Below are 26,456 nucleotides of genomic sequence, written 5' to 3'. Positions count from 1 at the left end.
TTTGGACTGGATTTCTTGGTTTCCAACAATGCAGCAACATGGTAAGGGAAAGTTTGTAAATTCATATTTTTTTTGCTATGCTAAATGTTTATTAACGCTTCAGTGGATAGTTTGGAGGAGTCTACACAACCGCTAATGTTCCTCCATCAGTATGTCCTTGAGCAAAACAGTAGGGCTCTACCTGCTCTCTCTCGTTTTACGTTACACATGCTGTTTACGGCCAAGAGTCAAATACAATTGAATTGGAGTGGAAAGACAGTTGCATTTCCTGAAATGAAGCCTCAGACAGCTGGTGTAGATATATTTTACAAAGACACAGTCACTAGCTAACACACATTAATTCCCACCAGTGCTATGAGCTTTCTGCTTGAATAACAGTAATTATCGCCTCAGTCTTGACGTGGAGACACAAATACTCTTGATGTCTTTGTTTAAACTAAAGTGAGAGCCCTGCCTCAATCGCCCACACAAACGCTGCAAAACACTGTTATCTGGCTAGATGTGCATTTTGTGTGTGTGTGTGTGTGTGTGTGTGTGTGTGTGTGTGTGTGTGTGTGTGTGAGAGAGAGATCTCAAAATAAATTATAATAGGCTATAGTCACATTTGCATCTCTTCTGGATTTTTGTTACTTTACAGAGTACATTGGGGAGAAAATCTCAGAGTTATGTAACTGTGTTTGCATGTACTGGTATAGTCTAAACATTTGAATCAAAATGAGGCCATTGCATCTTTATATATACATAAGAGCCACCAGTGATTGTCATCCTTATTGGGGAACTACAAGAGAAACTGAGAAATTCTTTTTCAAAATGCTGCAAATCTGTTTTTGTTTATCAAAAGATATAGTCTATCCTAATATCTAATATTTCCATATACTAGAGTATATCTTTTAAGAGAGTATCTTTTGTACTGACACCATCTAGCCTTTAAGGAGCACTATTGGATTTCTGGGATATCCTTGGCAGGCACTTTTCAAGTATATATTTTATCTGATTATAGAACAAACATTTTGACCCAAAAAAGATTTTAAAAAAATCCCCAGATTGTTGAAAGCACACTTAACCTCACATTCCAAACCATATATCAGGTCCATCCATCCAGTGTCTCTGGAGGAAGGTTAGAGGAAGGCTAGACAGGAGAGCAAGGTTACACCCTTACGATGCTGCTTCTGAGCTTGGGCTAAAAACATGTCTTTGCCCTGTGCAGAGTGGGATAGTATGTCATGTGGCGACTCTGCCTCGCTTAAACCATGTGAGTATGTCAGGGGGAAAATTCAAGGTCTTGCCCTTTTTAACCATGTTCCTCTGCTCTAGGGTAACAGCCCTTGGGGTAGATAATAATGGAGTAATCCTCTTATCTGTTGCTGCTCCCCTCACCCTCACAGATCATTTTCCTTCTGCTCTAGTGTATCATTCTGAGCTGGCACAGTATTGAATGTTTTTCTCATTTGAGTTTTGTGCTCAGTTTGGCTCAGTTCAGATTACACTGGTGAAATCCTATGAAAATGAGAATTTATAAAACAGTTTTCAGAGAAAAGTCAGATTATATTAATACTGTACCACACCAAAAGCAATAGAGCTGCCCCTCCAAGTAAAGTAATTCAAATGTATGTAATTAGTGAGAGGAGAAATGTAATGTAAAATTTAATTATTTTGAAAATGGAGACACTGAAGACTCCTGGTTTCTGGGGGACAAGTATTTTTGGTGAGTATGTCATTGATAATATGCAGCATTCTTTATTAAAATCATAAAAGAAACTCACTGGCACACACGCACTCAGTAGCTTACAATATATCCTGAAAAGCTACACACATTGGCAGACATATTGGCGCCTCCGTCCAGGCTTGTTGGACACGGTGTGTGAAAGGTGCCCTGCTGTGTGGTTGGTGACAAACACTATTTCTGTACTTGCTCTCAGACAGAGAGACAAGCAGGATGCGAAGGAGATGAACTCTTATCAAACTGTCCTAAATACCACCAAGGGACACAAACCACACCTAACATTAGCATGCTCCATTCTAAAGCTGTGATGCCTTTGGGCCACCGGTCCGCAGCTACTGAAAGGTCATATCAAACATGAGCATGTTTTTAAAGCTGATGCATAGGATTTTAGTTAGTTTAGTTTTAGTGTCATCATTGTTTTTTTAGGGAAGGTCAATTTAGCATGAATGCTCTTTTTCAGCAATACTTTTGCAGATAGATACCCAAATATCAAATGTTGTACACTAACTGATTGCTGTTTAGGCAATAGTCTTTTTTTGGAATTCTTACTTAATCTGAGCAGAGACTTGGTAAAACTGGTCTATTATTATTTTAAAAAACTTTGCAAGTGTTGCCTTGGCTGCTCATTATTTATATTATAGCTGATTGTTTAATGCAAGTTGTTCCTTACACTTACAGCATCATGCTATGCTGAAGAAAGTGTTGTGCAATTACAATGACTCTTCTTATTGTGTACATATCATGGAAAAACACCGCTCTATCTATAATATATTGTAGCTATTCATTTCAGCTGCTACTATTACCACTTACTATTACCCCTTAATTACCACTCTCCTGTTCAATCTAAAGGTGTTTGAAGGAATATTCCAGTTAGCTAGCTGACTGGGAGATATATGCACTTATTCCCTCTCTATGCAAACGTGTGTTTATATTACCCGACTGTGATGATGGGTTTTGAAGAAACCTATCCTGGTGTGATGATAGCTTTCAACAGAATGGCAACACTAGCTCTGTGTGTGTCTGTTAAAAAGTAAATGAAAGGCCTCTCTCAAAGAGCGTCAAAGAGGTGCTGACTAAACTCTGTTCAGATGAACACACGTGGAAATGGGAAATTGCATTCCCATAGTTGGATTATAAACTGAATTTGTACTGGAGCAATATCTAAGAGCCAGGGGTAGGACAAACATTTTTTATGTCCGGTTTTTTGAAAAGAATTTACCTGAAACCTTTACCAAAAACAAAACAAAAACCTTAGTTCACTTAGTCACTTTGTAAATATACATCGTTAAAACGTCAAACGCAAACTGTCTTTTTGCTGTTGAAGTATCTCTTCCTGTGTGCATCAAGGTTAGACAAGTGGTGTTATGACTGCAATTTCATCACTTTTAAGACCTATAATCTGAAAAAATACTTGTAGGTAATATAAGTGAAAAGCACTCTCTTGCAATAGTCTTTTCAACATTAGTTTAACAATGTTATCTAAACCAACTAACTAATAAAGCTTGGGCAATTAGGCAAACTTTCTTCTGTAAACGGCCGTTGGATTTTGCACAGCCACAGTACTTCCTGGTGTACCTTTTACCAAGTTTTAGGTTTTCACTTTTGAATTCTAAAATTTGAGTTAGTCAACCCTTATTTTATCATGTGATCACTCAAATTTCTTGCCACAAAGGACTCTGCTGTGAAGGTGTGTCCAGCAGAGTCACTGTATCTTACTGGCTCAGCAATGAAACCTCATACAAAGTGACAGGGATGACTATTAATCCCTTTAGATGGATCCTAAAGATTTTGGATCTCCTTATGCTCATCGCCAGGATTTTCTTATCATACCCACAATGCCTTTATGTTCTCACCAGCACTTTCTGGTTGTACTCAGCCAGGGTGTGATATCATATCACATAATAGAATCTAATAGAGGTGGGCGACAGGGGGACATAGGGAGATGTATTGTTTGTTGAAGGAGGAAGAGTGGGGCCCATTTGTCAAACTGTTATCAGTAGCATCCTGGAGTCAATAACAAGACTCGCTGAGCATTGACAGACAACCCTCCAACGTACAGTGAATCTGGATTTTTTTCACCAGACATCAATGTCTATGCATCAGCTCTATATACAGTATATTATGGCGTGCTTTTGGCAGGGATTGAGGAGACACGGATGGGGCACCAACAGGAGTCTAATACCCACTAAATATGGTCTGGATCCATAAATAGCAGGAGAGTTTAGACAGAACAGCCCCTTCTTTTTTTCAGAGAGTTTAAGAACCATTATTGAATTTGGAGATAATGTGGCTAAGATGAAACACTGGCTGATCAGACGGCATCCTGCCGCTACTTGTTTAAAGTGCTTTTTTCGCTCTCCTCTCACATATACTCTTTAAAGTGTATTCATATTGAATGTTGGGAGATTCAAATCTTTAAATAGAACACTGGGTGTAGGAAGGGCACTTGTGGAGGAGGATTGCAAAGAAAAACACGTTGATCTTTGATGTCTGTGTTTTACTTAACCTTGCAAAAAAAAAGCCTTGATGAGATTCCAGGATCGATAAATCTCCAGGGAGTACAAAAGATCAAATATGGGCCACCTGCGTTCACTTCGACTTTTCCTTCTTATTCCCGTTCCCCTCGATGGCTCTCCCATGTGTGTTCGCCTGTGCACCCCAAGGAGTGTATGCCTTTGCTCATTGGCTCCTGTTGCATTTTCAACCCTGCTCGGCAGCAGCTTCCATAACATAATGATCACTGTTTGAGAAAAGTGCCTCCTGGGGATGGAAGCAAAGCTGCTGTTGAAAAATGATGTTCCCACACAATTATGTGAGGACAGTTTAGGATTCATTCCCCTCCCCTTCTCTGCATCACTTGGTCAGCTGACAAAAGGAAGGAGAAAAATTCTCACTGTTAAGAGCGGATTCAAAGTTGTGGTTGGAGTCAGCAAGGTGTGCCAAGTATCACAGCTGTATCCTGCGATCAATGACCTGTCTACCAGGGAGCAGGGATCAATGATGCCCTCCCTGTTCACACTGCAGGCTTCTCTTGTTTTTTCTCATGGGCATGTGCTATAGTTCTATTTTTCTTTGCTGAGCCTAGGTGGTGAGATTAGTTGCTGCAACAATTTAATGCAGACAGATGGAAACAGATAAGTGCTAAGTTTTATTTATTTATCTCTGTAATGCAGATTGACTGCAAATACCTCTTTTTCTGTCAGCCAAATTTCCAAGGGCTGCTCATAAACATGTGGTCACAGGCTTAAAAAATAAAAGCACCTGGCCTCCCAGATTTGATCCTTTATTACAGGGTCAGGCAAACATGGCACAGCAAGAGCTAATTTCCGCCAGTTTCGAGGGCAATCGGCTCATCGTGTCTTTAAATCCCCGCAAGGAAGCAGGATTGCACTTAAATAGTGGCTGATACTCTGATGCCTGTTGTGTTGAAGAGGCAGAAATCACAGCTGAGTGCTGTCCTTTGAGAGTTTGAATGCAAGTAAGCAGGGTTTTCCCTTGCTTTTTAGAGTGCTTAGATGCAAATGACATCATACACTCATTTGCATATTGGTGATATCATTGCATACTTATTTACATAAAGCTTAGTGATTGTCCGTTGCAACAAAGGGAGAAATCACTAAAGCAAAACTTGGAGGAGAAGCTTGTTACTAAAATGAGAATAGCTAGTCCACCATAAAAGTCAGTGAGCCTGTGCTGAAGTTGTCGCTAGTTCCGTGGCTGCGAACCCCCTTTACTTTAACCAGCAGGTAGCCACGGGAACTTGGCTTGGGCCTTGAGAAATTGTAGCAGTTATTCACAGACAGATAAACTGTACACACTACATGGCTACGTTCACAGCTATAACGTTTAGTTTAACTTCATACTTACCGACAAACACACCTCCCTCTCTCTTTCTCTCTCTCTATCTCTCTTTTTCCCTCTCTCTCTCTCTACTGCACACTTGCTAATGTGTGGGCTGCAGCTGGGTGCGCAACATGCATGAAGCGAGTTTGTGCCACTGTGTAGGCTACGCTAACCATCATGCGGCACGTCTACAGAAGACAACGAGCGGACGCCTGTCCCGTGCGTCGGCTCATTGTCCAGATGCATACACATTTTTGTAATTTGTTCATATGCTTAGGCGGTGTGTGAAAACGCTTACCCGCAATTTCCACCTACTGCGGAACGGCTGCGGATCGGCTCCGCTGTGTGTCGGCTCCGTGCTCCGCTGTCCTTCAATACCCACCAGGTGTGGATTTGTTGTGGAACGGCTGTAGCCATGAGGCTGAAGTCACGAGGAGCCACGAGATCTCGCAAATTCACATATGATCGTGCGATATAATTTAAATTTCTATTTAAATTTTCAATTTCTACACATTTTCAACACTAGTGCTATTATGTTGTAGTGATTTGCTTGTTTATAAGTTTTCACCTAACAAAAAGAATTGAAACCAAAAGAAAATGGTGAACTTTTGCATTTAGGATATAGCTGGCTAAAAATGTGGAAGACAAAATTAGGCGGGTAGACAGGGTTATTGCTGACTTCAGATTTTTTTGCCTTTTCAAGATGAACTTCATTATTACAACTTACACTTAGTTACACCATTGTCTTGCATGATACGCCGCCAGTAGAGCTCAAATTCTAAACTTATAAACTCTTGTCTGAATGATAATGAGAGGTTTGCAAGAGGGACCTAGTTTCAAATAGGCAGTTGGGGCAAACTGGGAGCTTCTAATTCTCCCTCTGCCTTTTAGGTCTTTTGGCAAGCAGTGAGCCTCTTGAGAGAGAGGTTATGGGAACGCCATCTTCCTGCTCTCTATCCTAATTCTGCTGCCCAGCACATTCGGGTAAAGGGGCCACCGGCACAGCCTCCAATGTTTCAAGTCTGATTAATCCTCTGATTAGGTTAATCCAGCAATGCTTCAGTGGAGGAAAGCCATTTCCCTCTGGAAAACCTCCTGCTCCAAAAAAGCCAATACATTTTTCTTTTTTTCATATCTTCACTCTGAGGTTAAAGGTGTTGCTCTTTATCACATACTGTACCTCACCTTACTTGAAAGTGTTTAAAGTAGAGATCTAGAGAGCTAGAGATCGGATCGTCTCTTGATTTAATTTGTTAGTTAAGTCTCCCCAAGACAAATACGTTCTAAACCCCAAGCTCGATCGAGGCTCTGCTCATTGTTTAAAGAGACAAAAGCTAATGAATGTCAGGTACAGGAAAATGCTTTACTTTGCGCCACTGGAAGATACAATAGGAGCTATTTCCTGATTTATCACCAGAGTTGAGGCAATGAATAGAATATGTTAATGAAGGTCAAATGACAAAATGCTTTCTCTGGGTTCAGTGTGGGGTTGGGTCTATTAAATCCCCTTGCCCCCCACCCCCCCCGTCCATGGCACACATGCACGCACACACAAACTAATTTCTTTAGCCCTCTGCTGCTTAATGATCGGAGGACATTAACTTCCCATAGTGTCTCCTGTTTTACTTGATAATGTTTTTTGTAAAGAGTTCCCATTTAATTAGCCTTTTTGGTCCTTACCCATCTCTAAAACGCTAGATTAATAGGATGTGCTTTGCTGATGTGCAAGCCTCCCAGGCAATTCTCCAGTGTATTTAATAGTGTATTTTCTTTTTTAATCAAGCATAAGAGATTGTTGGTAATCCTGTTTTTTGGCATGCTGCCTTTGTCTAGGACAAATTAATTTGTTTAGTTTATTAAATGATTTGAGTGATAATCGCTGTGATTTGGACTTGGAACCTACTAACTTCTATACAGCTGTGAATTTGAATCTGCTGGTGAGCTAGTCCTACCCCAATTACAAAAGTCTGTACAGTTGTTGATGTTCATTGTGATTCATACTGTAAAAAAAAATCCCAGCTCATCTTGGTAGAAGTCAGGTTGAGCACCTAAATCCTAAATTTCTACAAGACGTCTCATTTTAATGCAACAAAAATGTGTTCCGTGCTTCTTGCGGTCAGCGCACTCGGGGCAGTTTGGACGGGGATTTTACGCAACTGCAGCCTGGGCGACGGTGTGTGGAGGGTCTCAGAGGTGAGCCGTGCGTCTTGTAACAACGTGGACGCCGCGTTGCAATGATTGGCAACAGAAGAGAAGAGAGTCCGTTCTTGGAGCTGCTCCGCCCGCTGCTCTGACCGCTTGACCACAATCAGTATGAACGTCCAGTCGGTTCGCCGTCACCATGTGCCCCAACAGCACCGCTCCGCACCACACCAAGCATGTTGACATGTGTGGGACTTTGAAGAGTAGGAGGGCAGGCTGGTTGAAACAAAAATTGGCCCACAGTTTAATCGTACTCAAAGGAGAGTCTTTGGTTCCTGGTGTCACACGGGATGATTCACATAGAGGGAGCAAGTCAGAGTTTGGTGTCTTGACACTTTGACACACCACGTAGCTGCGGGTAGAAAAACTGTTGTGCTGTGAGATCAAGGCGTGACCTTTCAGTTACGCGATATAGTCTCTGTAACATCAAGGCCACCCTGCTTCCTCTCCGGATGCAGAGCCCAGAGCAACAAACATCACTACTAAGTACTTCTGTGACACAACTCTGGTTGGATATCACCCCTTGCAACCACACTGCTTCAAGTTACACTGGGCACCAACCTAAATGGGCTTAAATTTTTAATTTGCGCTGGAGAACAGAGATCACATCTTGGGAGGATAGCATATCTGTAATTTATTTAAGAACCCCACAGAGGGAGAGTTATTTTGGAGGCAGAGAGCTGGAAGGGAAGTATCCGTGTGGCATTTTTTGTTCAGCCCAAGGGGCTTGTAGGTAGACTCCACTCGGCAGTGACCTTCTCGTGATGTGGAGGAGCGCTGAGCATGAACATTCTATTTATGTTCCAATCCTCAGGTAAAAACTGTTGAGTGCAGAAACTATTTCACTTCCATCCTGAGAAACTATTTCACTTCCATCCCGAGGAACAATGAAAGTGTTTGAATAATTGATTTGAAGTTTTTCTAAAACTCTGAATCCTTTTACATTTTACCAGAGAAAAGTGATTCACCAGCTTTGTCACCCCGCAGCTTGTCTCGTCTTGAATTCCTCTTCTGTTTGAAGAAGCACTTCTCTGAAGAGTGCAGTGAAAAGTGCTTAACTTCCCTTGGTCAAACACACTGCCGTGAAATACAAGCTTTGTCGCCATTAATTAAACCGGGCCTGATTAGCTCTGACAGGTGTGGCAGGTGTTCTGTTTACTCAAATTGTGGCAACAAACATGCAATCTGCAGTAATTTATTAAAATCACCATCAAAACTGCCACTTATCCCCGGTGGTGGGGTGTACGCGCTGAAAGTGTGGTAAAAGGGGCCCGTGGAGGCTGATGGTGGTGGCACGCTATCATGCAGTTCATCCTTAATGAGAGTGGATTAGTGGGGATGATCCGGGCTTTGTGTGTGTGTGTGTGTGTGTGTGTGTGCGTGCGTGCGTGCGTGTGTGTGTAGTGATGGGAGATGACATCATGACTCAAGCCAAAGTCAGTTTAGAAATATTTCCCAGAATACTCCACAATGGCAGATAACTGTAATAATACATTGGATGATTTAGAGTGTGTGTGCATGTGTGTGTGTGTGTGTGTGTGTGTGTGAGACACTCATCTTCTCCTCTCCCCACCAATCACCACGCAGTGCATCAGCCACCTCCTCCCTCGCAGATGAGCGTAAGAGCTGATTAATATTTCTCTGCAGTGATTTATTCAATCATTTAATTATTTGCGAGCTGCTGCCTGCGAGGGGATAACAAAACATGTTTGTTTATCTTTCTTCTTTTCTTTTAATTTCTCAATATTGTGTAAAGAAGAAGCATCTAGACATGGAAATTTGGAATTCAATTGTTACGATTATTTCATGATTGGACGGCACAGTGTTTTTGAATGCTTTGTTGATAATGCTAAGGCATGCATTTATGAGTGTGCTGCTACTCAGGGCACAATTTATGCCACAGCTAAGAGAGGGTTCGGAGAAGCTTGTGACTTACTGTACCATCCCCTAATTTGAATTATAAAATAAGTGTCTGAAAATAAGTCAACATCTGTTAAGGAGCATGTGAATGAGTAAAACTGCTCTCTCCCTTAGCAACAGATGAGCTTCTGTCAAGAATTTGCAATTGAACCAGTGAAGCTGTTCAAAGGCCAGCAGGTAGAGGAGTGTGTCTACTGAGAAGTTATTTGAAAGAAACGTTTCCAACTATGTGGATAGCACATAACAGATAGCAGACAAAAGCATGCATCCCCTGTTCATTTCATCCCTGAATGAGTGAAGCAAAAACTCCTGAAGCTTTTGCCTCTCTGCCCTAGTTTTGACCCTGAGGTCAAGTGAACAAGTTGACTTTTAAAACACCCCACAGTCTCAGTTTGATGACAGACATCTCTTTCCAGCTAATCCGTAAAGACGTTACAATGATATGTTTGCTGTCAGAATGAAAATATAGGCCATTGTCACAAACAGCAAAGCCATTCTTCTACTGAGCTCTAGTCCTCTCGATTTGCGAACACACAGTGTAGCGTACCAGATGGAAATCGCATAGTCAGGCAACAGTTTGAGTAGCAGCCATAAACATGTGGCCTGGGAGATGATTTATAATAATTAATCCGTTGTGTCCAGTCCCAACAGCCTCCCACTCTAAACCCCCCACCAATCCACCACACACACTTACAACCTCCCCACCCCCTAGCCAGTCAGGCTTGGGAACACAGCTGTGACCAGCTCGGCGCCTTTCCAAACCAATGTCACTAACTTCCCTATTGAAGGACACCGAAGGGGATTTAGTCCGTCTATCTTTCTTTCGCTCCCTGTTAAACCCCAGCACATTCATAATAGAACACGCACTGTACATTATAACGGCCATCATATCATGAACCATTAACATGAGAGCCTACAATAACATTATTTATGGAGGCGTTAATATTAATATCGACCTGTGTGCTGTCAGGCGAGCTGATTTACTGAGCGCTGGAATGCCGGGCCGTGTAGAGGTGGCAGGTGGACTAATTGAATATCAGTCACCGCATACAGCATGCCGATAGACACGCTCTCACCATTGAACAATAACACACACAGATGTCCGAATCTATACATGCAAAAAAAAAAAACTTACACGCATGAGCACACTCCAAACCTAAGCACTAAGATCTCCCTCGTGTGTGTGCCGGTGTACATCAGACAGGTCACCTCATAGACTTTTTAACCAATGTTGCATGGCAGTAATTATGACTGGGGCTCTGCTGAGAGCATGTTAGTATAATGGACGCTTTTGCACTTATCTGCACAAAACAGGCCCCCACTAATGAAACTTCAGTCAGAGTGGCTCATTGCTGGAGTGTTTCATCTGAGAATGGTGGTGTTTGAGTGTGTGGAGGTTCTCTGACAGAGCACAAAGGTAAAGGATTAGTTGGCAGCCGTGGAGAATAATGAGGTTGCAGGACAAAGGCACTCTGGTTGAGTGAGGAGTTTGTTTTAAAGGCAACTCTTGACAATTTCAGTGAATTTGAAATCACTATGACAAAAAGGCTTTTCACAAAGTATTTAACTGGAAACTAGTTGACGCAGGGTTCTCTGGGCATCTTCCAGCAGTGTTGCAGCTGAATCAGGTGCTTCTCAGTTCGAAGACAGCAGACTTCCAAGCATATTTTTGCTGAGGGGTTCTGCACAGTATAAATTTGTGTGCATGCATATGTATGTACACGCGCTTACACACTTTCCTCCTGCAACCACCGCAAGTGCCACAACTGTCTGCTGCTGCCACTAAGTGAGATTGCGCTCTTCTTTCCTTTGCAGTAACACACGTTACAAGTTACTTTCACATCCTGTCGACAACATGTGACTGCCATGATCAAACATAATATCAAAATATTTACCGTACTCCAGTTGCAAAATTCCCCGCTCGTGAAGGGACTGATCTTTTCTTCAACATGGCAAAAACCCTTCTCTCTTGCATTGCTGCAAAAAAAGCAAAAAACACATTATCCGACACAGTACAGCCACTTCAAAAACCAGCCTGACTAAACTGATCGTTCAAATGCTTCTGTACTAAATCTCCTTCCTGAGTTTGGCTGACATGGCTGCTCAAATCCAGCAGTGGCTGGCGATATAGATGTGGCCAACGTGGCCCAAGAAGTCTTCTTTTGCGTTAGCTCCTCAGGCTCTTGAACTGTTCCAGCAAAGATTCCAGCAGAGAGGTGAGCAGGTATCGCAGACACACTCGTACTGCAACCACTGCACCACTGATATGCTACGGCCAAATCCTTCAGCAAGTTTAGCTAGCTGACCTCCGACTCTTCGACCTGACGTGATGACGCTGTCACATCAAATTGATGTTTTTTTCATATATTTTCTGACAGGCGCCTTATCATATGCTGTTAAAAATGTATAACACATGTTCAGATAGCCCAGCAGTTATGGTAAAATATCTAACCACTGTGTTGTTTCACCCCTTGTCAACAGGGGGTGCTGCAGCACCCTCAGCACCACCTTTCAGCGCCCATCCTTCCAAGGTAAAAAATAGAGGACTGGAACACACTGATCGACTTGCAGCCTTTAATTGTGCAATTAAATTGTCATTTTGCGCATGCTGTAAGACTTTTGCTGCATATTCATGCATTCATACACACAGTTGGAATGAATGAACACTGGATACTGGATACTAGTTGTATAAAACAAAGGAAGAGTACAAGCAAGATGTAGACATTTGGTCATTTGCAGTCTTGTGTGGGTCAGAATGTTGCCTGGAGTAAATAGGAATTCATTTGAATGACTAAAGGAGGTTATTATCCAATGAATGTCTCATTATTTCTTTGTGAGAGCCCAAAGGGGCCTCGACTGGTGCCTCAGTGCCTTGCTAAATGCCTTTGAATTGAAACTAATTTCCATGAGGTCAATTTTCCTTTTTTACATTTGCATTTTTTGGCATTCAGCTCTAAAGCTCTAAACCAGAGCAGTAGTAGAGACAGGTAGAGACTTGTTGAAGGACATTTGCGCCTACATCAGGAGAGCACCCACAGCTGTTGACAGCTGCACATTGTGACTATTGAATGGATTTTACCCATGACATTTGTGAAACATTTCTTTTTTATTAGAACACTTAGTGCCACCTAGACAGCCTGTTTTGTAAAAACAAAAAAAACATTGTAAACGTGCTTTAGAATATATTATGATATCAGAATAAAGGCAGCAAAACCTAGCGTAGTGGATATGTACTGTATCAGGGCTGAGGTCGATTACTTCATGAATTCAGTGAATTCCAAGTGCATCTCTCTTTGCACTGGGCAGAAGCTTAAATTCCTGATAGAGAAAGACAGGCTTAGTGGTATGTCAGAACAATCTTTCTGATATGTATTGTGTGATATGAATTAAACTGAAATAAATGTTGTGTTAGGTCACCTTTAAATATGAGCAAATAAGCTTTAAAGCAAATCATTTTAGTTTCTCTGAATGCGTTTCTATGCTGACGAAAGACATTCAAGCATATGTTAAGCAGTTGAATGTGACTGTGACATTGGCACAGAATTGTGAAATCATTCAAAGGTAAATGGTGTCAAAGGTTTGTAATTTGATCACCTCTTCCTTACTAATGTTTTGATAAATCTGTGATTTTTCAGGAAGGAAGGGTCTAGTGTGTTAAGGTCTTATTTTGTCTACCAAGGTACCTATCTTTTTGGGAAATAACTAAGCTTTAATTTATTTATCATTTTCAAACGCGAGAGAACTAAATTTGGAGTCAAACTTTTTTCGCATATGAATTCACAAGTGTGTACCGTAGACAGCAGCCGAGAGCTCAAACTCTTTATCAGTCACATATAGAAGCAGCATTGAAGCACTATTGTTTCCTCAATCCCCTGGACTTCCCTGATCTCTTCCTGTTCCTGATCTTATTTCTCAACTTGTCATTTCCTCTCTATTCCACTCTCTTTTCCTCTTGGCTCGTTCTTTTGTCTCCTCCCCCATTATCTCCTATCTTGTCTTTTCCTCTCTGCTCATCCTTAATTCTCCTCCAAGTTTCTCCTCTCCACGCCTGTCTTCTCTTCTGTCTTTTCCTTTGTCTTGTGTTCACCTGTCGTTTCCTCACGGCTTTCCTCTCGTTCAGCTTGTCCCTTCTTGACTCCTCTCTCTTCTTGACTTATCTTCTCCTCCCCTGTCAGTCTGCTCTCCTCCTCCCACCTCCCACTTTTCCTCCCGCTTTTCTCTCTCTGACACATCCCTTCCTATTGATTATCTCAAACTTCGCATTTTCCCCCTCCTTTCCACTCATACCTTCTCTGTGCTTCACACCCATTTCCTCTTCTTCCCATTTTCTCGTCATCCTTTCTGTTCTCTCCTCTTATCCTTATACTCTGGCGACTATCTCGTTTTTAATTGCTTCCGGGCATATCAGTTCTTTTATACCTGGAGAACCATGGAGAGTAAGGAGGTGAGTGTGAGGACAGGACAGGACAGGGCAGGAAGACATCGGGTGCTACCATGGCAACACTTTCTTTAGTCAAAGAGAAACAAAATCTCTTTTCTTTTGTCACATCAAGGCAGAAAGTGTGTTGACATTTAATCATCTAAGGTTGTTTTACTTCTCCAGTTGCAGACCTGTTGACATTTGCGCAGAGTAGGTCAGCCTTGTGTTTTCTTACTTTGGGCTTTTATATTTTCATGGATGCTCAGTGAGTGAAAGTTTCCTGTTCTTCTGTTGTGAATGTACCCTATGTGGTCACGTCGCTGGAGAGAAAATACATGGACTCATTTCTGAGCATGCATGTTTTCATTTCCCAATTTGCCTTTGCACCATGATGCTTGGCCATCTGTCCCAGCACCGTGACCAAACTCAATGCCAATATGTTGCAGGGTCATGAGAAAACAAACCGGAGCTGCTTTCCACATGAGTGGACGAAGCATAACTTAACCCATGATCCGCGGCAAAAGCAACAACACTGAGCGTCACGCTCTCACCTGCACGCTATTGTGAGGACGCCCGGGCGAGATTTCCACTATCTTGAGAGATGTTCATTTCGGATCAGTTTTAGCTTCCGTGCTGTTTGGCCATGCAACCTTTTATTCTGGCTTATTAATGGCGACTCGCCCAGCCAAGGGAGTGTCTCATGCGACGGAGGAAGCGGTAGTGCAACAGCGTGTGTGCAGTGAATAAATGCTGTACATTAAACAAATTCCCCCGCGCTTGTCTTGGCAGCCAGGCGTGTGGGAGGAGGAAGCATTGCAGAATCTTCCTCACTTTCCTCTCTCGCTCACTGACACACATGTGCATGTGTATCCAGCCACACATCTATTTATTTCTAGACAAATCTTTACATAAACTAGCCAAACAAGTGCTGCTTGCTTTTAAGACTGACCTCATGCAAAATGATTTAATTTTACTCTAGCATACTCACATTGTTACCATCATAAACACACACAGTTTCATTGAGCTTCATAAGAACTGCATTTGTCCCCATATGCACTCTATATGATGTGCACAAACCCATGTTGTAACACAAACACGTACACATCCACTCCCTAATCTCCCCTGTACTGCAGTCAGTGTATCAGGGGATCCTTCTGTAGCCAGCCTGTAAATTGACACTGATTGGCCAGCAAGGGCCGACCTGACCCCAGTGGCCTGTCAGAATAAAGGATCATGTTGACCGTCGGCCGTTGAGGTAATAATGCCCACAGAGGATTCTGGGAGACTGTCTACAAGCAGCGTTCTGTTCATGATCCAAAGACGGAGGGTGGAGGAAGAGAGAAGTAACTAACATCGGGCTGAAGACAGATAGATGTCAGTAGACATTCGTTGACCTTTCCGCTGCTAAATATTTCCTTTTTCATCTCTCAGCAAAAAGTTGTGTTATTAATGTCAAATTTGATAGCACTTTTTGAGAAGTAGCAATTTAGTTTCATAAAATATAGTTTGAAATTCTATCTGCAAGTGGAAGTTCAATTTCAGCGTCCCACCCATATGATGTGAACATCCAGATTTTAATTTCTTAAGGAAGCAGAGAACTTGACTGTAGCAGCAGTCAGCATAATTGGCCTTGTGGATGATATCATAGCATGGGCATTGCATTTGTGCAGGGTATGAATTATGTGTTCTCATTACTTGCACTCTATCTGCATAGTGATTTAATGTCGTTATGCAGAACTTGCATAAATATTGTATTTTCAACTCCCGACATCAAGTCAAAACTCTGTTATTTTGACAAGTCTACTGCAACAGGCCATGTAGTGCATTTAGGGAAGCTCTATAGGAGCCTCACTGTCCATATTAATCAATGATGCCCCTGTTGTACATGCCAGCATTGATATCATGTCGTTACCTAGAAGGCGTAAGCTGCTCAGTGGAAGCTCCTTAGGTTGGACTCATGGCCGCCCACAGCTGCAGACTTGACCCGCAATGTTGACCGAATATCGAGTAATACTGTTGCAGTAGACATGGCCTCCAGATGCATAGAAACTCACACAAGCCCCATGAACCTTTACATGTACAGAAACAAAAGAATCAAAGTCGATTTACAGTATACACTCCTATTTTAGTATTTTAAATTACAGAATAACTACACACAAACATGAATGCACACTTAAACATGGATACATCCCTCCATATGCACAAATTGCTATGGAAACCATCAACTTGTGGATCTGTACATGCAGTACATGACTAATTATCCAAACGTCGACCACGCTCATAGACACAACCAACCAACCACCCACCCACACACACACATACACGCACAGATTTGGACCAGGCTCATTAGAGATGTGAAGGAGAGAATGAAAAAAAAATAAAATAAAGAAAGAAAGGAGGGACTTCATGCAGATTTGCACTCCACTGCTCTCAGGCAATCAGCGGTAAACCTCCTCTTCGCCCAAGAACTGTCGTCCTGCGGTCACAAAGGGCAAGGAGGAGAGAGAGAGAGAGAGAGAGAGAGAGAGAAGCTCATCTTAGCGTTTGTTTGAATTCCCCCACCTACCACTTGAGGAGGCAGTTCATTTAGTAGTCCCTTTCATTGATGTTTCTCTTTCATCTTTTTCTCTTTTTCTCCCTCTCCCCCTTTTTCTATCTACTTTAAAGGTACAAGTGAGCGAGTAACAAGAAGAAGAAGTAGAAGAAGAAGCCGCTGGAGCAGCTGAAGATATGAAGCTAAAGAGGTTTTGAAAACAACCCAGTGGTAAGTGCGCCCCTGAACTATTTTTTTTTTTTTTGCACAATGCACCGCCATATTTATTAGGAGAGTAATTTAGTTCTCCAAAAGGAGTCCTACACCCTGCATAATAACTGATTTTACGTTGTTTGGCACAAATATGCTTTATTATATTCCTCAGGTCTGTCTGATTTTCAGCCCATCTTGCTCTCTCCTTTCCTCCACCTTTCCATTTTCATAGTGCATATCTGCCGATTTCAGCTTTTTGTTAGTCACAGTGTGGCATAATCCCATGTAAGATATTTTCTATCCATGTTCTTCTCGTGTTTCACACCATTGCAGATGACACTTAATAACTGTCCCCAACCCTATGCCTATCGTTGAATCAATTTTCCTTAAAATATGCAGCAGGCAAAGTCTATGTTAAAATTCCTGTTTGTAATTCCCAAAGTGGGGCTGTGACAGAACATCTTACCTCCCCTCCCCCCCAGTTGAAAAGCTGCAGATAAATTCTATTGTCTAATAAATCATTTTTTTGCTGTCACTAATGGACTCGGACAGAAAGCAATTCATCAAAACAGTAGAGGAAAACACCCAGAGAAAGTTTGACATGTCCAAGAATCATTATCTCTGCTTAGTCACCAGTTACTCCATTTAATTCATACTGTATGCTCTGTACACTTTGTGTGCCGAGATGTAAAGAACTTTGGGCAAAGACGTCCACACAACAGTGTGAAAGATTATTGAAGTTTGATGGAAAGTGACACTGCAGGACCAGTGTCCTTATTTTCCCTTCCTAATGATCATGTGACACATCGTAAACTGTCATCTTCCTCCACAAATTTTCCCTTCTCCCGGTGCTAAACCCGTCCATCCATATTGACAGCTGGGCTGAGGCAGAGAAAGAGAGAGAGAGAGAGAGAGAGAGAGAGAGCTATCATCTACCTGTCACAGCGAGCTGGCACTGAGGAGCTCCTCCTGTACCACTGCAATTCTTTCATTCAACAAACCACATTGTTAGTTTTCAGACTTGAAAGCTATCACGCATCAGAATAGAAGTGTAATGTACTCAGTCGCCCAACTTTTTCCATGTCCATTCATAGCCACTCCTCTCCATGTTGTTGCATACCACTAAGTGCAGCATTCATTTAAAAAGGTTTCCTACACGTACTCTCTTTGAAATTGATTAACTAATTGTTTTTGCACTCTATGTTGCATTTGGCATCCTCCTTGAAATAACACCCTAGGCCTCCTTTAATTGAAATCAACTCCTGTTTTTAATTCTATTTGTGTCATTTTGTTTATTTATTTAACTTTTGTTTTCCTGGAATAGTCTCTTCAAAATAAAATCACTCACACAGGGAAATACTGGACATCATGACAGCACATTTAGTTTATACAAGCCAACACACACAAAGAAAGGCAGAGAAGTAAAACAAAACATTATAGCATGACTTATTATTAAAATGTCATAGTCTGATGATCGTTCACATTCTTGTACTCCATTTATCACTTATCTCAATCACTCACATTAAACTTAAACTGACTTCATCTACACAATTAAATGTCGTCGAAACATACACAACCAGACAACCTATTCATACAAACGGTAACATTTAACAGAATACAATAGTCTCTGATACGTGCACTGTATGTCTGTGTAGATTAATCTTATTCCTCCAGATATTACACCATCTGGTCAAAATGTAATCTCTCAATTGTCTGGCAAAATGTCCTCATCTCTACAGCTCCAGTCCAGTGGATAGTTTAATTTTGATCTGAAATATCTACTGTAGTTGAATCCACTGCCATTACATACACTGCACGCCCCATCCTCATTTCCATATCATAACTTGATTATTAGTGCTGCTGGCAGAGCGGTAGACATGCAGAGACTGCAGAGGAGTGTGAGCTAATGGGTGTTAGAGCAGTTGCAGGCCCAGACATCCCCTCTCCATGTGCAGGGGGTGGCCTGCTTCTTGTCACCTCGCTGCCAGAGGCCACCAGCCTGATATTAACAGCTGTATTTGGCATATTGGGCTGCGATGATAGTGAGGCCTCTGTGACCTGCTTATTTCACTGCAGAAATGGTGAAGAGGCGAGATAGCACATATGGAGCCCACACCATAGGCTCAACAAGCTGGAAACTGAAAGAGCACAGTGGTGGGTTTTACTGCCTCACTCTGTGTCATTTACACATCAGCAAAGGAATTTCAGAGAATTTCCAGGACTTTAATTTTAAAATCTGCTCTCTGCAAAAAAGTATGATTGACATATTAATGATTTATTTATCTGTAGCCCTGTTTTCTCAAACACAGAAAGCACCAAATTTTGTGTAGCTGGAGATGCTCTCTTGAGCAATTAAAAAAAAATGTATGGCAATTATGTTGGCTTAAAATCAGCTATAAGTTTCTTGTCATATGCATTATGAATTACAGAGGTTCCTTTCAATGCAATAAAATGCTTGTGCTCTGGCTTTACTTCTGGATACTTTACCACCCAACTAACAATATAAACATGAGAACATCATAAAAAGAAAAACGTAAGCGTTGAAAAGCATATTCAAATATTAAAAGTATATTCTTAACAATGTTCATTTGAAACGAAAAGTGAAATCATCACACGTAAAGGAATAAGGACATTGCACATTAAAAAGTCAGTCAGCCAGCAGTGACATTACAGCCACATTGAAATGAAATTATAATAAGATTGGTGCCTTACATACGCAAGTATGTAAGGCACCAATCTTACATGTTGATGAGTCTATTTGCCCGTAGATAAAACATGTGTTCACAAGTCTCTGAAAATGTGATCCTGACTATTACTACAGAAAGCAGGAAGACAATTTAGTTGAGCTGCTTCCTGTCTTTTACAGACTTCAATTAAACCTCCAGTGAAACTTTTGGTGGTGCACTGATAGAAGGTCATCATTGTTAGATTGCACTTTGCCAGCAGGTGTAATTTGCAAGTTTTATTTTGCCTAACAATGAGGTATCCAACTCTAGAAGGGGGGGTCCATCTAATTAGACAAAATGTAATTGACAATAGTGTTTTATGTTGTTTATCCCAACTAGTGAGAAGAGTGTTTGGTTCTAAGGATGGCAATTTACATCAGGTGGTAGATTTGTCACTGGTTCAGTCGTATTGAGTTAAAGTGGAAACATGGCCTCGAGGGGCCACTAGTGGGGCCTGTGAATGCTTTCTTGGTTTAAAATTGCACAATCAACATTTAGACATTAGAGAAAGAAAGCCTTTATTCATAAGCCCACTGAGATTTGTTGCTTGTTGGTTTGTAGTGGTGTTTAAATTGGACCTTTTGAGATCTATCTCGGTTTGATGCTCACCTGTGCAAGGCGATGCTGATTCAGGTGCCTCCCTAAGGCCTTTGCACCTAAATGCACTGGCAGCAGCAACTGTTGGCTGAGCTTTAAAGACTAGTTTCTAAGGAAAAGAGAGCAGCAGCTTCTAGGATGTTAGCAGCACAATTAAACAAAGCTCTGCTAATTTTTACAGCTGGCGTCAAGAGGCACTGTGTTCTAGCAGAGCGGTGTTATCCGTAGCATGGCACTGGAACTCTGACAGGCTGGATAATGTGCCCTGCGTGCTGTCACCACCCTCATCACGGCAGCACCTTCACTGCCTACGTACTGTACTGTACTAGCAACAACCCTAATATACATCATAAAGAGAAAAGACACAGCAATGAATTAGCATTATTCAATTATATACACTCCACTTATTTGTAGCAGCATTTAAAGAAATGTAAATTGACCTCAAGTGTGGAGGTAATGAATTTGATTATGCCAGCACATCTAATTTCATGACATTTGGGAATGAAATATGTTTTGCTTATAATTCTTTTCTCACAGTGATGGTGAAAAGTTATGCAGCGTGATGCTTTTTAAAGGTCCCCTTTCTGTTTTATGTCTTATAATGACGTAATTTTCCATTTTGTTTCCATCCAAGCTTAATTTAAGTCATTACTTGTTGAGTGCAGCTCAACCATCAATTCTGACAACTTGTTACAGCTTGGAGTGTGAACTCATTTTCCCTCTAACACATTTTATACCAGATAGAGGGCTTTGGCTAACCCCACAGACACTCAACACTTAACACTTCAAAGACTCACAAAACTACCTCAAGTAGTTTGCAAACTATCCTGCTAAACTTTGGGAAAGCTGATGGATGGAAATAAACAACCTGCTGATGTGTCCTAATATGAAAGACTTGGATAGATATTTTTAGGGTGGGGTGGAGAGATACTATCTTAGGTCTATTAATGCAGTCATTGCTGTGTTGCCCCAGGCCATAGGGCCTAATCCAGAGGAGGGAGAGTGAATGGGACTGTGGCTCGGGCTTGCCAGACCTACTTAGGTTCTGGTTGAGAGCACAGTGCTGTGTGGGCGAATCTATTCTGTCCTGGGCAGGGCACAGCATAAACATTGCCCAGGGAACGCAGGCAGGCAGGCAAGCAGGCAAGCAGGCAGGCATGCAGGCAGTCAAGCGGACAAGAGCAAAACTATAAGGATGGTTGCCTTTAATTTCCTTTTCACTGACTCCCCTCAACTGTCCAGGGCCTGAGAGCAAGAGAGGGTAAAGAGAAAACAGAGTGTGAATGTTTGTGGAAATTACCTGTAGAAGCTATCTTTTTCCGGGGCTTCACCAAAGTATGTCCTGCTATCAGCCCTCCTCTTTTGCTCTCTCTCTCACACACACACACACACACACACACACACACACACACACACACACACACACACACACTATCACACTCTTTCACGGCAAATCTGCCCCGATCCATCCAGTCGACGGCCGTGAAGCAATGACTCTCTCTCTCTCTTACTGTCTTTAAGTGATCTGTGTTTGCTCCATGGCACTGTGGCGTTCTGACCTTCTGAACCTGCATGTAAACAGAGCACCGCTGCACCCTCATCCACTACCCCGCGGCCACCATCCCCCACCTTTCACTATACCAAATAAGGAAGACGGAGCCACTGAGAGCCAGCAAGTCGGTCAGCCAACCCACTGAGGAGGCCATTAGTGAGCCAGCAAGCCAGCAGAGGGGTTGGTAGAAAACCACCTCTGGCATCACTCATCACTCCTAGCCTCCCTGGCCTCACCCGCCTCTCCGCGGTATAGAAATGCACACACACTCAACGGCATGTGCACAAACACTCGCTGAAAGGCTCACTTACATCTGCACACAGCACCACGTGCACAGTGACCCGAAAGCGTTAAAGGCACTCAAATGCAAACACATACAGTACACTGTATACAGTGACACACATTGAAATACACATGCAGCACATTAAAAATCACTCAGAGGCACACATACTTACAAAAGACACATTCACAGGACGCTACACATCCAAACATGTACACAGAGTAATGACATATTACTGCATAAAAACACCCCTATACACAGCATAAATTATACACTGGGATGTTTCAGCAGAACAATCAAAGATGTGTTTCTAACTTTGCTGAAAGATAGATTTATATGGTGATATACCATTACAGGTACTTATTGCTCAGTAAAAGTGCTTATTACCACACTAAAAACAAGCTTGCACATAAAAGATTAAGCATAATAAGGCAATAAGACTTTTACTGGATATGTCTGCAAGCAGAATTTACATTTTTTCGTTAGTTTACATTTGATCTTTTTTTTTTATCCCAAACATAATAGGAATGCTGTTTACACCAGTAGTCCTATCATGCCTCTCATACAACATCTTACACACACATAAAACACAGACTAATGATTATCTTTAATTATGTTATGTAATTATGCCACTTTTAAGTAAATCACACCTTTACATTCTGGGATACAATATTTGTATAACAGGGATAATTAAATTATAAATGATTTTCTTAAAATGAAATGGATAAATAAAATAAATGTGCTTGATTTTACAGACTCCTTCTTACATATGTAGCTGTAGTCATGGTGGAACAGCAACATCACGTATTGACATGAATATTTAATATATAGTGTTTACTAAAAGGCAAGTACTGGTATAACCCTACACACACCAGTGGAGAACATATGAAACCTTCACTAGTTTACAGCAGTGGCAGTTAAACTAACTGTCCGCTCAGTCCAGTAATGTCAACCTAAAAAATTGAATTGTACTGCAGCAGTGGGCACCATATAAAACAACCCTTGTCAGTTTAACAGTATTCACAGGACACACAGTTAAACACAGTAATACTAAACACTCCCTCACTGTCTGTGTTTTTGTCTCCCTCTGTCCTCACTTTTTCTTTTGAAATCCTTTGGTTTATTTAGCTGCACTCTTTCACCTGCCTTCAAATGTCGGCTGAGTTCAACAGAGCTGGAGGGAAAACACTCAGAGAGAGAGAAAGCCATATTGAGAGTGAGCTGGTTAAAAGAAATGCAGGCGAATTGAAGGAGAAAGAGAGAGGCGGGAGTGAGTGTTTGGTAGCAGAAAAGTCCTCCATGAGGGTTATACAGACTCTAATGCATTATATCAGCAAATAACACTCTATAATTTAGGCATTTATCTGATGTTTTCTCCATAATGCCCATTGTTAGACTTGTTAAGTGAGGACTTGTATCATGCAATCATGCCAGGATGTATTTAATGACGGATTGAATACACAAAAATGGGATTTTGCTCGCAATTCTCTTAGGAGTGAGCAAGTCAAAACACAACACCAGCGAGCAGCACCAAAGATTTCACCAAAATCACAACACCAATCACAGATGCTGCACTTCTTTTGTTATTAGTTACTTTAAAATTGTGGCGGAAATGGAAGAAATCAAACAGAATGAAAAAAACATTGAAAGCTGAAATGAAGCCTGTCCAGATATTGTTTTAATTGCTGTAAATTAGAAATCAGAGACAACATGTGAGGGCTGTCTGTTGTACGAAGCTACGATTGCAACCTTGTAACTGCCCACATGTTCTTTTGTATTGAAGTGACGCTCAGCAAGACGGTGGACCCCATGATGACCTGTAATGACATGCATGCATGCAAAAATTCCTAAAAATGCAAAGAGAGCTTAAAAATGTATTCTCTACCCAGCAGCATGTAATTCATTTCATTCCCATCCCTGCCCCTCCCAGTACACCCACCAAGCTCCAATCTCCATTCTCAAACTCCTGCCTATCGCAGTGCTCACTTGTGTATCAAGGTAATGAATTCATAATCTCTCTCAAGCTCTTTGTAGATCTCTATCGTGGTGGGAGATAAGAGGGAGCATCGTTGCACTCTAATAGCCGTCAGTCTGCCTGTGTTGCTGCTTGCTGTGTGCGTTTGTGTGTACAGTATGTGTGTGCGTGTGTCATCACCACAAACCCCAGCACACTATCCTCCATTTTGGCTTCCAGGGAGGAAAAAGGATTCTAGCCCAGTGCACAGTCACTTATCAGTTAACTTTTTAAGGCTACGCGTGCACCAACGGCGGACGTGCTTACCGCTCTTCTCTCTGAGATGGGTAAGCACTGAGTGCTGGTCCACTTTCTCCCTTCCAGTGTCTTGTTCGCACTGAAACTCCACATAGCACTTTCCAACTTAGCTGTCAAACACTCAACCACAGGAAGAGTGATATCTACGGTAAATATGAGGGCGAGGCAGGCTCAGAGTTACTAAACTTGTGACTAGGGGTGGCTCTGGAGGGCTGCCTACTGCCCCGTGCGCATGTTTTTAATTGTGTTTTTGGTGGGGTGATGAAATATCCTCCATTTGAGCGCGAGTTGGCAGTAAGTGGGCTGTCGCCTCCAGGGACAGAGTGAGCGATGGCCCGCTGCTATCAGAGGTGATTGTACCTCAACCCCTAGGGGTGACAGATGAACGGAGGGGAGCAGGGTGACAATGAGGAAAGAAGCACATTTTTTCTTATATTGAGTTAAAAACAGGACAGGGCGTAAGAAAGAATTTTAAGTATGCACGTTAATATGGACTAGCTAAACTTTGGCAGTGTTGACACGTTTGTAACACTCCGCCCTTTTGTTGGCTTTTGAGTTGAGCATCTCTGTAAATAGAAGTAAGCAGTAATATATTGAAGGAAAACCCAGCCTCATTCATCTTTTTGTTAACGAAATACAGTTTGCTGATATTTTAACGGTGGCATAGAGCTTTTTGATTTAGATGCATGGTATGTGAAAAAGCAAATTAGGTCTAAGAACAAATGCTCTTCTAATAGAGTAGGTAATGTATTCTTTTTTTTTATAAAGTTTTTTTTGGGCATTTTAGGCCTTTATTTTATAGGACAGCTGAAGTCATGAAAGGGGAGATAGATGGGGAGTGACATGCAGCAACGGGCCACAGGTCAGAGTCGAACCTGCGGCTGCTACGTCAAGGAGTAAACCTCTATATATGGGCACGCACTCTACCAGGTGAGCTACCCAGGCGCCCAGGTAAAGTATTTTTAAAGAAATTATGACCACCAACTGGGCGAAGTTATTGCTTACTATGCATCACACCATAGTAGATCGACTGTACATTCTGAATAAGTTATAATCTGTGTATTTATTTCATAAGAACTATAGATGTTGTGTTCAAAATTGTATTTCAATCTGCAATTTATTCATCTTTCCCGTGTCTATGGACATCAAGTTCATGTCAATGTTGCGATTCAAGACCCCAAGTCCTTTAAAATCAGGCAAACCAACTATATTGCATTTATGATGTCGGAGCACTTATGTATGATTGGGAGGCATTCTTTTCCCCTTTTTTCTTGGATGCTAGTGTTTCCTTTTGGACAACAGTGATAAGCAGACATCATGGTGAGTATCAGCTTCACTTGGAGACATAACAGCTGACAGGAGGCCAGTTGTTTCGACAAGGTTCACTGGTCGTTTGGAGCATCTTCACACACTACATGATGTTACACGATTCGGTAACAAGACGCAAACGATTAAGCGCTTTCCCTGGAGCACTCGCCACATCTTCCGCCCTTTGAATATACATGGCATTTATGAACACTCACAAGGAAAACAAAACATGGAGGGGGAGAGCAGGGGAAGAGAGCTCCTAGTGTAGAGGAGTCTCATTATTCCGTTATGGATTGCACATGTCAGGCGGTAAGTGCTCTTTTTATCCTTCTAAAGCACTGGCCACTGAGCGCATTTCCCTACCCGAATGAAAATTCACCATGTTAAGGCTCACGCCACCAGGGGAATGGCGGTGAGAGCTCTGGGTTGTTGCTAAGATTTACCGGCCTGATTAAATAAGGGGCGTAGTAGTGTGAATAAGAGGCCAAGGGAGAAATCTACGTGATATAATCACATGTTTTTTACTCACGTTTTTTACTCCCCAGTTAAATTGATTAGACCCACACACACACACACATACACAGCCCTTTACACCTCTTTAGAGTGTGTTACATGTCACGCTGGGTTTTAAACAAAGAGCAGAGAGAGGGCAGTGGAGGATTGCTTGTGGCTCAGGATGGCTTTCTGCCAACATACTAAGATGGGTCTTTTTAAAAGGGCCCGTTCCCATCCATTACTGCCTGCATACCTTGAAAAGTTCACACAAAGTATATTGCTACTCTCCTTCCAATTGGGCAGGAGAGGCCTTTCATTTGATGCACTGTGCCTCACAAATTGTAGCCCCCTTTCCAAAGACTGCAAAATTTA

At 41.9% G+C, this 26,456-nt stretch overlaps 1 protein-coding gene across 1 annotated transcript in view; it reads left to right on the top strand.

Annotated features, from left to right (window-relative positions):
• Window positions 1–26,456, top strand: part of ptprsa (protein tyrosine phosphatase receptor type Sa) — a 244,961-nt gene that overhangs the window by 31,363 nt on the left and 187,142 nt on the right. Inside the window, exon 2 of the mRNA XM_028587830.1 lies at window positions 16,776–16,872. The gene's annotated coding sequence lies outside the window, so the exon portion shown is untranslated. The remainder of the gene's footprint in view (window positions 1–16,775; window positions 16,873–26,456) is intronic.

This window comes from Perca flavescens, chromosome 9, assembly GCF_004354835.1.
Source record: "Perca flavescens isolate YP-PL-M2 chromosome 9, PFLA_1.0, whole genome shotgun sequence".
Taxonomy (NCBI): domain Eukaryota; kingdom Metazoa; phylum Chordata; class Actinopteri; order Perciformes; family Percidae; genus Perca; species Perca flavescens.
This window is presented reverse-complemented; position numbering and strand designations above follow the sequence as displayed.